At 34.2% G+C, this 16,590-nt stretch overlaps 1 long non-coding RNA gene across 3 annotated transcripts in view; it reads right to left on the bottom strand.

Moving 5' to 3' along the window:
• Positions 1-16,299, bottom strand: part of LOC120366311 (uncharacterized) — a 255,933-nt gene extending 239,634 nt beyond the window's left edge. For all 3 annotated transcript variants that reach the window (XR_012516578.1, XR_012516579.1, XR_005581029.2), the window contains exons 1-2: positions 16,043-16,299; positions 2,090-2,165 (exon numbers count right to left, since the gene is read on the bottom strand). This is a non-coding gene — a long non-coding RNA (uncharacterized LOC120366311). The remainder of the gene's footprint in view (positions 1-2,089; positions 2,166-16,042) is intronic.
• Between the last annotated feature and the right edge of the window lie 291 nt (positions 16,300-16,590).

The following is a 16,590-nucleotide window of genomic DNA, read 5'->3' as shown; positions in this document are numbered from 1 at the left end:
TCCAGAAATATAGGAAGAAAGATGAATGATCAGTTTCTAATATCAACCACAATATCATTTGGGCCTAAAACTATGCGTTGCTGCTAGACCGAGTGACCCCCTGCCAGCAACCGGTTCCTGCTTTTAACCTTTTTATGACTTTAAGAATAATCCTTAAACCTTACTTACCAGACTGCCTTGTACCCTAGATAATGGTTTAACTGTCAATATTTGCAAAGCAAAATGCCACCATAAGGGATGGCTTTGATTCCTGACTCAGAGATTCCTGAATGGGGAAATTGAGTTAAGTTGAGTTAGGAGTAGACAAAGGAGAATCCGGTTAAAAGATATTCTGATAAGCAAAACCAGAGATACTTGCAGCCAGGAGGAATAATGTCTGGATGTAAACAAGCTTTGTGATCACAGGAAATTCTGTTACTTTTTACAACCACTGATTGTGTATCTGACTTTTCAATTGTATAGGCCATGTAAGGTATACATTTACATTTCGTCTTGCAACCATTGTGTATTTGACTTCTCTATTGTATAGGCCATGTGAGGCATACATTTACATTCCTCTTACTATGACGTAAACCAGAGCCAAGAAAGGGTATTTATTCCTGGCCTTTGAAAAATAAAATTTGCTGTTTAGGCACAGCCTATCAGCCCTCCAGACGCCTCGCTTTCTCTCTCTCTGTCTTTATTATTTTCTCAGGCGCACTCCCTCTTCCAGGTATTGGGACCCTCTTGCAGGTCGAGAGACCCCCGGGCAGACGTGCCTACCCGTCCGGACGGTCCACGACAGTTGAGAAAAATGTACACTTAGATTAATACTGTGAAACTTTTATGGCATTTACTGTTTGGCAGGCACTGCTTTATGTGTTTTACAAATACAATGGTATTGTTTGATTTTAATTCTCTCTATGGTATTAAAGAAACGTGCCCAAAGTAATGCATTTAGTAAGTGGCAGAGCTGGAATTTGAAACCAGATCATCTGGTCTTTGAATCTGGGATTTTAACTTCTTTTTATCTTGCCTTTATAACTGAGTAAAGGGTATTTGAAAGGCAATTCAACTAGAGTAAAAAATGAGATTTTCAAAAAACTAATTCTTATTTGATTCAAAAGTAAATGTTCTCAACCTTCCCAGTATTATTGTAGCTCAAATCTAAAATTAATGTTATATAGAAATCTTGTAGGGGACAATGTCAATAGCATATAGACTTAATTTCAAGAGAAAATTCTCAAAGGCACAGACAGAGATCTCATTCTTCCAAACCATGCAAAGACAACTAAAATGTCAGCAAGGCTTCAGCTCAGTTCGTTGTGCTCAGCATACCTCCCACTTTCCCTTTCCATTTATGTACAGGGTACTTAATTTCATTGTGTGTTGACTTTCTCATCTATAACCTAAGTAGAGTATTGCAGCTGTTTTATAAGGTCATTTTGCATATTAAATTAAGACATGTCAATAACTTCAAGCAGAGCTTGACACCTAAATAGCATTTAATTCATATTAAAAAGTTTTTACTATATGATAATTTAATGACTAAGATACTATCACAATCCCAATTCCACCTCTTCCTATAACTTTGATGGGCTTATACTTGCTCCCTTTTCATGATGTCTTTAAACATTACATGTGTAATGTGTGGTTACAAGGACTTGGGGACAACTTTTCTGTGTTATCATCTTGTAATGAGAGCAAGGTTCTCATACTTAAAGTAGGAGAGTAACTGAGAAGTCAGGCTCTAGAATCATAATTTCTGAGTTTGAATCATGGCCTGATACTTTGCAGCTATGTAAACTTGAAAATAGTTATGTATGTTTATTTCTTTTCCTTGGAAGTGTTTGGCTGTAACTACCTCATAACATTAATATTGTGAGGATTAAATTTAAAAATAAAACTGCAAAACTAGAATAAAACATAACTGGCTTATTATAATGCCACATCAACGTTAGTTAATATAGATTAAATGGAGGCTCCCTAAAATCACATACATACATAAACTTCAGATGAACAATTGTATTAGTCAGGTTTCCTGAGAGAGATAGAACTAATAGGTTAGATGTATATACAAAGGGGAGTTTATTGAGGAATATTGACTCACCTTATCTCAAGGTGAAGCCCCACAATAGGTCATCTGCAAACTAAGGAGCAAGGAAGCCAAGTTCGAGTCTCAAAACCTGAAAAGTAAAGAAACCAATAGTGTAGCCTTCAGTAGTGTAGTGCAGCCAAAGGCCAGAGGGCACTTGTCAAATTACTGGTATAAGTTCAAGAGTCCAAAAGCTGAAGAACTTGAAGTCTGATGTGGGAGGGCAGGAAGCATCCAGCACAGAAGAAAGATGAAGCCCAGAGGACTCTGCTAGTTTGTTCATATCACTTTCTTCTGCCTGCTTCATTCTAGCAGCATTGGCAGTTGATTAGATGGTACCCACCCACATTGAGGGTGGGTCTGCTTCTCCCTGTCTACTGACTCAAATGCTAATCTCCTTTGGCAATACCCTCACAAATACACCTAGGAACAATTCTTTTAATCCTTCATTCCAATCAAGTTGACAATCAATATTAACCATCACAACTACTGAGCACATTGTATGAACTTAGAACCATGCAAGACACTAAAAAAATTTATCTTGAGAAATAATGAAACATACTATTATTAGTTAGACGATAGTATAACAAAGTGATTTTGAACACATTATTGATTTTGGCATTGGAAGATGGCTGTCCTTACAGTATAGCCAAGTCAAAACTATTTATTTATCAGAAGTGAGTTAACAATTTGTTTGCAAGTATCATTTGGTTCTTGCTCACCTCTTCCTGGCTTGCTAATATCACTATACCCAGAAGCTTGCAGAAAAATACTGAGTTTAATTGTCAAACCTATTCATAATCAATTTGCATCTTTAAGGTTACTATACCGTCTAGCTCACACACAGTAACAACATCAAATTTCCTCCATGTGTATAGCAAAATCAAGTTTTCAAAAGCATAGAACACTTATGTCTATATCCATTTTGTGCTGCTATGATAGAATACCACACACTGGTAATTTACCAAGGACAGAAATCTGTTTTCTCACAGTTCTGAAGGCTAGGAAATTCAAGATCAAGGCATTGGCAGATTGAGTCATCTGGTGAGAATTACATGATCAGAGGGGACACATTTAGGCCACAGCATTCTCCTTTTGACTTTCCCCTTCTGCCATGTGAAGAAAAAGTATTCCTTCCTCCAGAAGATGCTGTATGTGAGGCACCATCTTGGAACCAGAGACTGAACCCTTATGAAACAACAAACCTGCTGGTACCTTGATTTCCCAGCCTTCAAAACTATGAGACATACATTTCTGCTCTTTATAAATTACCTAGTCGATGGTATTTTGTTATAGCTGCACAAATTGACTAAGATAACTTACTTTTTTATTTTGTTGAAAAATACAAAGGAAGATCCAATTAGCTAGATACTGTGAATGTATGAAGGGGGTCACAAAACTTCAGGGTCTTTCACAGTTTGTGTTTTACCTCTGACTTTATACTATTTTATAACAAAATGACTATTTTCTACAAAGGTCTGTATCAAGTCAGATACAGACCTTTGTATAAAAAGGTATCTTTGTATAAAAGTCAGAACATAGCTCATTATAAATCCTCCTCTAACAATTTAAAGTGTATTCTATACCCTGTCAGGAAAAAGAGGTAACAGCAAATCCTAGCTATCTGGAAGATACATAACCTACATCTAAGTTGATAATACTCTGGAGTCAGATTGTATGATCATTAAGTGCTATCAAAGTAATTTCTAACATAGTAAATAAATGGAAAGGAAAGGAACAGGCCAAAATGGCATAAATATATTATCCATATAACTAATTTCTCAAAATAAATTAATAAATTATCATTAGACACTTAAAAACATGTACTGGGAAATACTGCAACTTTGATAAACAAAGAAGTAAATATATTAAATCAATATTGGCACTATTATATAAGAGCTCTGTATTCATAAATTATTCAATGACTCTGAAACTTTGTTTTCTCCTCTATAAAGTTTTTTTTTTAAAGTATTTACCTCACATAATTGTAAAGGAAAAAAAAATTAATGTGAAATACCAGGTACAGAGTCTGGCACACAGAACCTGAAATTTAAGAAAGTTTGCTGATTATTGATTATGATAAAAAATAAGTATTTAGGTCAGAAGTGGTGGCTCACATCTATAATCTCAGCTCTTTGGGAGGCCAAGGTTAGCCAATTGCTTGAGCCTAGGAGTTTGAGAACAACCTGGGCAACATAGTGAGACTCCAGCTCTAAAAACATAAACAAAATTAGCTGGATGTGGTGATGCACACCTGTAGTCTCAGCTCTTAAGGAGGCTGACATGATAGGATTGCTTAAGCCTAGGAGGTCAAGGCTGCAGTGACCTGAGATCCCACCAGTGCAATGTAGCCAGTTTATCACCATATCCACACACACACACACACACACACACACACACACACACAAAACCTCTTCTTTTAGAAATATATATTTGTTTGTTAATTGACAAATAAAAAGCATATATATTTACTGTATACATAATGCTTTGAAATATATATACATTGTGTAATGACACCACTAAGCAAATTAATATGTACATTACGTCAAATTCTTAACATATGCATTACCTATCATACTTTGTAGTAGGAACCCTTAAAATTTGCTCTCTTAACAATTTTCAAGAATATAATATGCTGTTGTTAATTATAGAAGTAATAAATTCAAGAGATACATTGTACAACATAGAATATACCGTTCTGATTTCTATCTTTTTTTATTTTTCTATTGAGTATGTCAGTTCTAGGGACTTTGCAATCAAATAATTTGTATAAAAGGACCACAGTAAACATAAGCTTCAAGGTTGCCATCAGTCATATGCTAACCCAAGAGTCTAGAAGTGATCAAATATTTCAAAATCTTGCCCTGTGGTCATGGTAGTCAGTCTGTATATTTTTATTTTACATATTCTACACAAGAAAAAAATAGTAAATGTATTCAATCATTCTAAGAATTATTTTAACTACAGAGATTTTGATGTTTTAGCAAAAGAATACCTCTATTTTATCATTATATATGCTTTAAGCTACTAGAAGAAACACATCATTTTGTAATAAAATTTCATTTGATATAAAGAATAATTATTAGTTGCATAATTACTTTCTTGAAAAATGTACTATGTAACTTAAGTTGTAAATTATCACCAAAAATTACTTTAAATAATTAGAAACAGATAATGAGAGTTTTCAAACGTTTAGGGGATATTGCAAAGTATAGAAAAAAATATTTTGAGGATTTTAGATAATATAAATCTTGAGCTAAGTTAGATGCAAAAATATTTTTTCTTTAAAGTATAAAGATAGTCTAGAACTGTCAACTATAAAGACTTGATATTGTATCAATGATCTCTTTTAAATATTTTTTGTTTTCATGATAAATGTCGATCCAGAAAGAAACGAGCCACCTTTTATATATGATAATACTATAATTGAAACCATGGCATTTTGGGCCAAAGGGAAATGTCCTTGATCTTTTAGGTGAATGTTAATTAGTTCCTAAACCCAAATCTACCAGGAAGTCTTATTAAAACTGATTCTGAATAATGGTCCCTACACTTTTATTCCTGGTGTTTGACATGTCTGACAGAATCTCTGAATTTTGCATTGACCAAGAGACAGCTTAACTTTTGTCATCCTCTAAACCATATTCTTCCTGTCCTCTACTAAAAATTAGTTCAATATATTTTCTAAGAGGCTAAGAAAACATACATACTCAAAAAGTCACCAATATCAAATTGTATTTATTAATTGTTAATTTAACCAGAGGTTCAAAGCTCTACAAATCAAGTTAATGAGACATAACATTTTAGGGATTTAGACTAAGACACAAACATTACATTTTGTGTAGTATGTACTGCAGTTGATGACATATATTTAGATAATTAATGCAAGTTTGGTAATGAAATAAGTTAATGGAAATAATACTTCTGAATATATATATTAGAAATGTTTTATCGTTATTTATTGTCATAATATAAAGATCTATTTGATAGTATAATGGGATGGTTATAGTTAATAACTTAAATTTATATTTTGAAATACTTAAATAATATAATTGGATTGTTTAACACTCAAAGAATAAATGCTTGAGGGGATGGACACCCTATTCTACATGATGTGCTTATTTCATGTTGCATGCCTGTATCAAAATATCTCATGTACCCCATAAATAGATACACCTGTTATGTACCCACAAACACTTAAAAAATATGTAGTAGTGATCACTTATTTTTTTTTCTTTCTTCCCTTTCAATTCCCTTTTATTTATTTTTCTTCTTTTGTTGAGTATTTCAGTCCTAAAGACATTGAATGAAGCAGATAAAAAACAGGCATCTGTGCCAGAAGTGAGGAAGAGGAGCATGACAGCTTAGAACATGGAGTTACAGCTAAAACAGGACAATGACTGAGTCAACTCACAGAAATTCTTAGCTTAGTCAGAGCACACAAGGTAATGGTCCAGAACAGATGGCACATCCCAAGCAGACTGAGGAGAGAATCCAAATGAGTAGTGACCAGGTATGGGTGGGTCAGAGTATATGCAGAATGATAACAGCACATACTGAAAATTAGCTTGGCAAGGGAGAAGGAAAATTCACCAGGAAATAGGTCAAATAAGTAAATGTATTAAGAATAGTGAGATCTAAGTACATTGCTTTCAAAACAAGGTGTTACAAATATGACAAAGGAGAAAACGAGACTAAAACTTATGATATTGGACTGTAATTGGAGGTATTTGTATGAATTCATGGTTTTAAAATATATATATAAATATTGAAATAAATATAGACGTAAACATCTATGAATGCATGTATATCTCTGTCCACTGACAGGACCTAAAAGCAGTGACGTTCCAGTGCTAAAGAGCATATCTCATACCCAGATCATGACTTCTAAAACCCAAGGACTTAAAAGTAACAAGGACTCTTCTGAGAAATGACTGATTTCATATAACTGGGAAGGTAAGTACTACTTGGAGTGGTGTCAGAGCCCTGGCATTGGGAAGTGGTTGACTGGTGGTTTGCTAAGAAGAATTTACTAACAAGAGTATAGGTTTGAAGGAGGAAAATTTCACTGGAAAGAATGCTGTGGAAAAGTGCAATGGGGTGCCTTGGAGAGAGGACTGAGAATGCCATGGAGGATTTCCTTAAGAGCATTTATGAAACTTAAGGTGAGAGCTTAATGGTAATTTGGGCCATATTAGCCATGTGAGTTATGGCAAATGATTACATTGGTAGACATTTTGGTGCCTTAATGTCAGCAAGGGTTGCACAATGAGTTTTGACATGCATGCATTCTGGAGATGTACAGAAATTTTAGTTACTTATAAGAGCTGAAACAGGCCTGGAACAAGATGCTGACTTTAGATAGGAGAGGAGTTTAATTACTTTTAAATTCCCCAGATAAGAAGTTTTGCCTCCAAATAGCCTATTAAATGGTTACCAGGAGATGTTTCTTCCCTTCTAAATTCCTCAGATAAAGAGTTTTTGTCTACATAACCTGTTCAATGGTCAGTAATTGATTTTTGTTCTCCTCAAATACAAGATGAACCTGGGATATATTTTTGTATCAAAGAGCAAAGGAGTGCTGAAGGTATAATGGGGACTTGGCAAAATGACACTGGAACCAGCCTGAATGAGTTGTCACTAGACGAATCTGGGACAATTTGAGCATCAAAGTAAACTTTAAATAATGATTCTAACACATTTAATAGAATAGGAGTCCTATGAATCCACATAGATACAAAAAAATAATTGAAATTTGAATGAGTAGCAGGATATATTAGATGACAGTGGTAATTTACATATTAGAGATTTAAAAAGAAGGAGAAGACATGTTTTGATGAATAGAAGTGCGAATATGAATTATAAAATTAATTCTAAAAATATAAGCATATTTTAATGAAATATTAGTATTAACATTTCTGGAATACTTTGTGTCAGGAACTGGGCTTAATATGTTATTTTCTGTATCATTTTATCTTGACAAGAATCATAGAAGGTTAAAATTATTATCTCCCCTATCTCTACATATAAGTAAAATAAGGCTTAAAATTAAAATCTACTTAACATGTCAGAGTTATCTAATTCCATTACACACCGTTCTTCTCTGTATCGTACCATTCTCTATCTCAGAAACATCATTCGTAGATTTTAGATAAACTTTTGTTTAATATTTGTACTACTGAGTATGAACCTCAATCATTTGAGAAATATCTCGTTAATTTAGCAAGTTTATTATGCCAAGGTTGAGGATGTGCACCACTGACACAGCCTCAGGAGGTCCTGACAACTTGTGCCCAAGGTGATCAGAGCACAGCATGGCTTTATGGAGACATAAGACATCAATCAATATATGTAAAATTAACATAATTTTACCTAATTTACATAATATACATAAAATCAATATATGTAAAGTTGGTTCTATCTGGAAAGGTAGGATAACTTGAAGTGGGGAGGGGGCTTCCAGGTCACAGGTAGGTGAGAGACAGTTACATCCTTTTGAGTTTCTGATTAGCCTTTCCAAAGAGGAAATAAGACATGTATTTATCTTAAAATACAGAGGGATGACTTTGAATAGAATAGGAGGCAGGTTTGCCCTAAGCAGTTCCTAGCTTGACTTTTCCCTTTAGCTTAGTGATTTTGGGAGCCCAAGATATTTTCTTTCACATTTCCTCCCTTTTGTTTTTAAAAATATTTTCAATAAAGCATTTTAGAAAAAAAAATGAGTCTTTGGTTCCAAGTTTCATTTAATCTTTCATGGCTAGGATAATTTATTCCTATACAGGTAGGTCTTGAGTTATTTGAAAAGCTCATTTTTAGCAGGTTGTGAAGTCTCACATCCTCTAAAGAGAAAATAGTGGGAAGAAGGGAGAAGAACACAACAACAAAAAAGAAACATTCTGGAAAATTAATACAGGCTACATTATTCAGCAGTCCACATATCACTAGGAAGGCATGAAAGTGACTTATGTGGTAAATACACTGCTTTTTATTTTCTTCTGAAGTTTAAGTTACCTAATTTCCGTTCTTAGGACTTTATGAAAGCATAGCTTATTTTTCAATAATTTCAACTTAGGTAAAACAATGGAAAAAGAAAAGAAAGCAGAAAATAAATATTATTTTGGACACTTGTAGCTATACATAAAAAATTAGAATTCAGTACAAACAATAGAAAATAATTAAACTTGAAAACATCAGGCCAGGCTAGAATCTAACAACAGGTGTACTCTAGTTTTTGAAACACAATTTTTGTCTCTCCAGTTTCCCATTTTTACTAAAGACAAATCATGGTATGACTAATTTTCTTTATTGAACTTGGCCAGATTATTTGTATAAAGTATGGCAAGAGTAATTATTTTTCACATCAGCGATATAAAATTGGCTTTGATGAAACTGTGTGCCATAAAAGAAATATGAAATAAGACTTTCTAAATGCTGAACCCAGCCATCAATTTGTGCTATCAAATATGTATGAGGTAGGTCAATTTTCTCTTTTCTTGAGGTTCCAAGACAAACCTGAGGTTCCTAGACCTGTTAGAAATGAACATTTTTTACTTACCACAGGTCAGAAACACTTTACAGGGACTATGTAAACTATGAGGCCAGTTTTCCCTATAGCATTTATTGACTCCATATGTTAAGTTTGATTTCTTAAAGGAAAGCACACCGTTCCAGTCAAAGCCTTGGTAAAATAACCATTTCTCCAATTGTGTCCTGTTAAAAATGAAAACAGATTCTTACAGCACTAGTGCAAATAACTATATTGTCGTAAGTTAAGAATACTGACAGTTTCCAAATTCTGGAGAAATCACGTAGAGAGAAACAAATATACTCCAAATTTTGAGCATAGGAGTATACCAAATTGTTAAAAGCTGTCAATAACTAGACAAGTTTCAAGATTGAAAAACAAAAGACGAGCAATGTTTTAAGAAAAATTTTAAAAAGATTATTTCAGTCCATATAGTTAATTTCTGTTCTGCTTGATATTCATGAATGTCTTAGCTTTCCCTGAGCCCTGAAAGTTTTTCCTCTATTTTCATGTGACAATCTCCAAAGTTTGCTGAAACCTGCTTTCAAGAGCATCTGTTAGAGTTTTATAGTGTATTATAAAACCACCTTTTAGGAGGACCAAGAAAATAGAACAGTTGTCTTTGGATGACAATACGTTTAAGGGAAGCCATAGTCAAAAACACAACTGACAAGGAAATCTGTTACCTCTGTGGCACATAATAATTTTAACATAACAATTACAATTATTACTGATAATGTACACCAAGCACACTAAGTCATACCAGAATTACAGGAGTTTCTCTTAATTTTGGTACACATACCAATAACATATTTCTACAAATACAGCCCAAAGAAAAACAAACACTATGCCATACATGGCAATGCTTCCTGTATAATTTTTATACCCCATAAGCCAAATTATGTCATTTTTGCATTTTAGTGAATCTAATATCTTAATAAATTAATTAGGTCAGAACAATAGGTAATTTATAATTTGATTTGGGAAAGTGTGTCAAATATTAAAGCTTTAAAACACTTGATATCACAAAATAGAATCACAGGTCATTGTAAAATTATTCATTCATTTAACTAAAGTGATAACTCAAGGATTTCAAAAAAAGGCAAAAACCTTCATTCTTTGAGAGGAGATATAATTTTTCAAACAATAAGCCTTCATAAAAACACTCTAAAGCCAATTAAATTTGTGTTTCAAATTTGTATAAGTTATCTATAAAATTGTAATTTCAACACAAGATATAACTTCCATAAGCCTTTTATAACCTTCATATCCTTTATTAAGGAGTAAGTTAATGCTTCAAGAAAACGTTGTTGGCTAGGCACAGTGGATCATACCTGTAATCCCAGCATTTTGGGAGCCCAAGGTGGGCAGATCACCTGAGGTCAGGAGTTCGAGACCAGCCTGACTAACATGGAGACACCCTGTCTCTATTAAAACATACAAATTAGCCAGGTGTGGTGGCACATGCCTGTAATCCAAGCTACTCAGTAGGCTGAGGCAGGAGAAATGCTTAAAACAGGGAGGCAGAGGTTGCAATGAGCCGAGATCATGCCATTGCACTCCAGCCTGGGCAACAAGAGTGATGCTCCATTTCAAAAAAGAAAAAAAAGCAAAAAAAAAAAAGAAAGAAAAGAAAAGAAACAAAGAAAACCTTGTTATTCTGATATGTGGGCCCACATGCTGATCTTTCATCAGTGTGCTTTTGACATTAATACTTAATTTATAGAGAAACTGAACTTATTTATCTTTCAAAATTGGCTGTTACAATCTCACGCACCCACATCTTCCACAATAGTCTTTGGGCCTTGAAGAGTTGAATAGCTTTAATTTCTGACCCTGTGTCTCAGGAATGCAGTTTATTTTGATTGGCATCTACTATGGGGCCTGAAGATTAGGCTTTAATTGCTGTCAGTGTTTAAGATTTAGCAGGACTTGGTGTCCTTTTAGACCCAGGAATCAAAGCCCTGTAACTCAATGTCCCAAGGACTTTAAAAGCATTTACAGCAAGATACAGGGATGTAACAACCTTAATTTAAAAGATTAAATCTCATTTATTCTAAGAAAAACAAACTTAATAATAATAACATAGGAATAATTTAGATGAAACATAAAATCTGTTAGGACAGTTACTAAAGGGCAAAAAAAAAAAAAAAAAAAAAAAGAAAAAGAAATGACCTTCTGCAGTGCACAGAATATTATGTTGGAAGAAAACATTTCCTATAGAATGTTAAAAAATCATGGCTTTTAAAAGCAGAGAGAAAGTCAAAAAAGAGTAAGATGCAGTAAAAGTTGAACTTTGGGTTAAAAAATTAAAATCTCTTGTAATTTATTAAGAGTAAATCAACCCCTTGAGAAAATTTTATTGTTCTAACCAAAAATTTTATGTATAAGAGTTTATAAGTCCCCTTTAAATATAAATAACTTGATCATATAAAAAGTTTTCTAATTAAAAAATGAATCCTCTTACCCAGACTATTCATAACATGCTCCAACTTTCTTGTTTTTCCTGCAAATTTTTCTTCTTAAAGAATCAGTCATCTCATCTTAGGACTAAATTTGCCATACCTGATTCTTTTTCATATAGAATTATTTCTCTTTAACTTTTATTACCACAAAAAACCTTTTTATTTTTATAACTTTCTTTACATTTCTCTTATTTCCTGGTTCCTTTACCTTGTTTTATACTTAAGCTTTAAATAAGCTTTTAATTAGATTAAACTTATGTTTTCTAAAAAAAGACACAATTGTTCTTTAGCAAGAATGTTTTCCTACAATATATTTTTATTGAAAAATACTCAAATAATAGCATATCTATTAATTTAACTTTATATTCTAAATTATGACAAGTTTGTCTATTAATATTTATTCTATTACATTTACCTATTTTAATTCTTTACCTAGATTATTTATAAAAACTGTGATAGACATCATTTAAAGTTATGGAACCACCGCTGCAAAATGGTAACTGAGGCAGTGAAAAAGCGTTGACATAACTGATTCCATTTTGCTTTTAACTTCCAACCTGTCTTTCTTTATTTCTAGGCATAGGACTTTTATTTTCTTAAGACAATTAATTAGAATTCTTATATATTTTCAGTAGTGAAACTTTGGGAGGAATGCAGCTTATAGTTTAGTTTTAAAACAAAGACCATGACAGTTCTTTCCCAAAACAAACCTATTACTGTCTCTGGACTAGACTGCCTAAAGCCACAGGTATAGAAGCTACAGTAATCTTACACAATTCAAGATCTGGCTATTTTCATTAAATCAAATTAATGTGTTATTTATTTAAAAACACAGAAGTAAAGATAATTTTCTTGGGGCTGGGTTTATAGTTTTGCAAACCCTATGCCAAATTTTGACAACTTACAGTATTTGGCAGGAATAAGTATAAAATTGCGTGATTAATAATTTAAAAATGCTTTCTGACAATTTTTAAGATATTTCTAATATTATCAATAATTTTAAATCCTAAGCAAAACAAACAACAACAACCAAAAAAAAAAAAAAAAAAAAAAAACAAAGCTGAAGGCATCATACTACCTGACTTCAAACTATATTACATGGCTACTATAATCAAAACAGCATGGTACTGGTACCAAAACAGAGATATAGAACAATGGAACAGAGCAGAGGCCTCAGAAGGAACACCACACAACTACAACCATCTGATCATTGACAAACATAACAAAAACAAGCAATGGGGAAAGGATTCCCTATTTAATAAATGGTGTTGGGAAAGCTGGCTAGCCATATGCAGAAAGCTGAAACTGGATGCCTTCCTTACACCTTATATAAAAATTAACTCTAGATGGATTAAAGATTTAAACATGAGGCCTAATGTTATTAAAACTCTAGAAGAAAACCTAGGCAATACCATTCAGGACATAGGCATGGGCAAGAATTTGATGGCTAAAACACCAAAAGCAATGGCAACAAAAGCTAACATAGACAAGTGGGATCTAAGTAAACTTAAGATTTTCTGTACAGCAAAATAAACTATCAATAGAGTGAACCAGCAACCTACAGAACAGGAAAAAATTTTTGCAATCTACCTACTAGACAACGGGCTAATATCCAGAATCTACAGATAACTTAAACAAATTTAAAAGAAAAAAAACAAGGAACCCCATCAAAAAGTGGGCAAAGGATGTGAACACTTTTCAAAAGAAGTCATTTAAAGCTAGCTAATTTATTAAAGACTTAAGTTACATACAGTTGAAAGAGCATTTGACTAGTCTTATTTTTTCTTGATAGTGTTTGAGTGAAGCACTTGATTTTCTTAAGAGAATTAGAGTTGTTTATATATTTTCAGTAGTGAAACATTATGTACACAACACATAAATACATAGATGTATTTGGCATAGGAACAGAATTACATCTCATAGATTCCTAAGACTTTTCTTCCTATTTTAGACATGCAAGCTCTTGATAACATGTTTTCTAACCATAGCAATTGTCAGCTAAATAGCCTTAAGTCTGCATATTAAAGAAAACAACTCAGGTGAAAATAAGCAAAATTTACATCATAAAGTACAAATAAAAAGTCTGGTGAGCTAGACAGAAATTAAAACTGATTTTATTGCCAATTGAACATAAAATTGTAGAAATATATTATAAAGGTCTTCGAATACATAGACACACATATAACATACACACATACGTACACACAATGTTCTTCAGCTTCTACTTCAGCACTTTAGCCTTAAGATAAATACTGGCTTGCAAAAAACAAACTAACAACTTCCTAGACCCAAAAAACAAACAACCTCTTGCAAAAAGCAAACTAACAACCTCTTAGACCCAAACAGTGGTTTTTATCTCAGTGGAAAAGTAACAGCAGATTTAAAGCAGACAGAAAAGAAAACAGAGGAAAAGGGGACCTAGGAACTCTACAGTTTGCCAAAGTTAGGGCTGTTTTTCCTTAAGGTAAATGTGCACAAAACTGTTATTACTTACCAGGAGTCCCCAAACTATGGCCCGCGGGCCGCATGCGGCCCCCTGAGGCCATTTATCCAGCCCCCCACCGCACTTCGGGAAGGGGCACCTCTTTCACTGGTGGTCAGTGAGAGGAGCACAGTATGTGGCGGCCCTCCAACGGTCTGAGGGACAGTGAACTGGCCCCCTGTGTAAAAAGTCTGGGGACGCCTGACTTACACTGTACTCTGGCCAGTAGTGGTGCCATAAAACCTACACAGTGCTCAAAAGGTGGTTATTCTGCCTGTTTTCTCCTTGTTCTCAGATTATTTGTTCCCTCTTCCATTTTTCTTAAAAGGAGGAACTGAAGTGTTGCCTAGGGTTTTTGTGGGGCGTATCTATACGTGTTGCTTGTAGGGAAAATCCCACAATGTGTCACCTCGGAGTTGTTTCTACCCTCTTAAATGTCTGTTTCCCTCTCCAGAGGTCATGACCTTTGAGAAGTTTCAAACATTGTGTCATCAGCCCTTATATATATTTCCTGGGTGAGTCATTTAAAAAAAATTTTTTTTTTTAAGGATTTCCCTGCAGAGCTGCTGCACATCATTGGGGATCAACTTCCCAGACACCTCCACAAGGCCCTGGGACCGAGGAGTACCTTTCAAGTTGGAGGAACAAATCCACTTTCTTCGAAGCTGAGAAAACTCAGTATCTCATTAACCTATGAAAACAACAGTTCAGTTCCTCATGCAAATATGCACAGACAACCCAAATTAAGATTAATTTTGGGAGAACAAGCAATAGAGAACACCCTTTAGAATGCATCTGTGAACTCGAATTAGGATTCTTAAACAACAACTTTCTAGGAGAAAAAAATAAAAAGCAGCCAAGACCACTTTCTGTAAACTGCTCAGCTACTTCTAACTTTGTAGTTCTCATCTGCTATTACATATGCCAAGGTCAAATCCACTCCCAGTGCAAAGTCACCTCTGGTACCCCAAAAGCCAAAAAGTTCAGGTCATGCAAAGAATCTGCCCATGACTCTTGAACTCCACAAAGAAAACACCCAAAAGAGAGGGAGCAGAGCTTTTGTTCTGAATTCTTGAAAGAGGTTCAAGTCATTAAAACCCTTCTCTAGACTTTTTGGAACTGCAGATGACAAAGGGAGAAAAAGGTATAAGGTGAAAAAAATAAAATGAAAGAACATTTTTTTTTAAGACAGGAAGCAAACATAGAAACCAAACACATAGTTTTTTGTTGTCTCCTTTTTTATTTTATTTTTTTTACAGCTGTGAGGAATCTTAGCCAAATTAGGACGTTTTACTCATAATTCGGAATTCTCACTCGGATTTGACCAAGTCAGCTAGAGTTGGTAAAATCCAGTAAGAGAAAGACCGGAGCAAACAACAACGACAAAATAAAACTGACAATATTATCACTAAGCACTCTAACGGCAAGGAAAAATTAAGACCAGCTAGTTGTTAAACTTAACTTTAGTCAAAACAAATCCCAGTTCGCTTACTTACCCAAGGTTGGGTCTCAGGCTGAAGAATTCTCTCTACAATCCTAGAAGAAGGAAAACAAAACAGAACAAACAAAAAGCCTCATCTTCGCTGTTGGAAGTGAGTTCAAACTTCATAAAGGAGTTATCTGCTTTCCATCATCATGAAAGCAGAAAAAAACTTGCCTTTCTTGTTTTAGAAGCAAGTAAAACTCCAAAAACAAGAGGAGTTGTACAGCAAAATAAACTTCAGATCTCAACTTAATTTAGGAAGGTAAGGGATTCTCTGCAGGGGCTGCTCTCAGACCTCAGCAAACTGTCCTATTTGTTTGAACCGTAAAGTTAGCTCATGCCAGGACCAAGCGCCAATAGAGGATTTGCCAAAGGTCACGTGCACCTCCACTCAGAATCTCTTCGTGGTTACCAAATGTGAACCCTGAAAATTTGAGACAGGTTGTAGTTAATTTAGAAAGCTTATTTTGCCAAGATTGAGGATGCACACCTGTGATACCATCTCAGCAGGTCTTGATGAGATATGCCCGAAGTGGTCAGAGCACAGCTTGGCTTTGTTTC

This window comes from Saimiri boliviensis, chromosome 2 (genome assembly GCF_048565385.1).
Source record: "Saimiri boliviensis isolate mSaiBol1 chromosome 2, mSaiBol1.pri, whole genome shotgun sequence".
Classification (NCBI taxonomy): domain Eukaryota; kingdom Metazoa; phylum Chordata; class Mammalia; order Primates; family Cebidae; genus Saimiri; species Saimiri boliviensis.
This window is presented reverse-complemented; position numbering and strand designations above follow the sequence as displayed.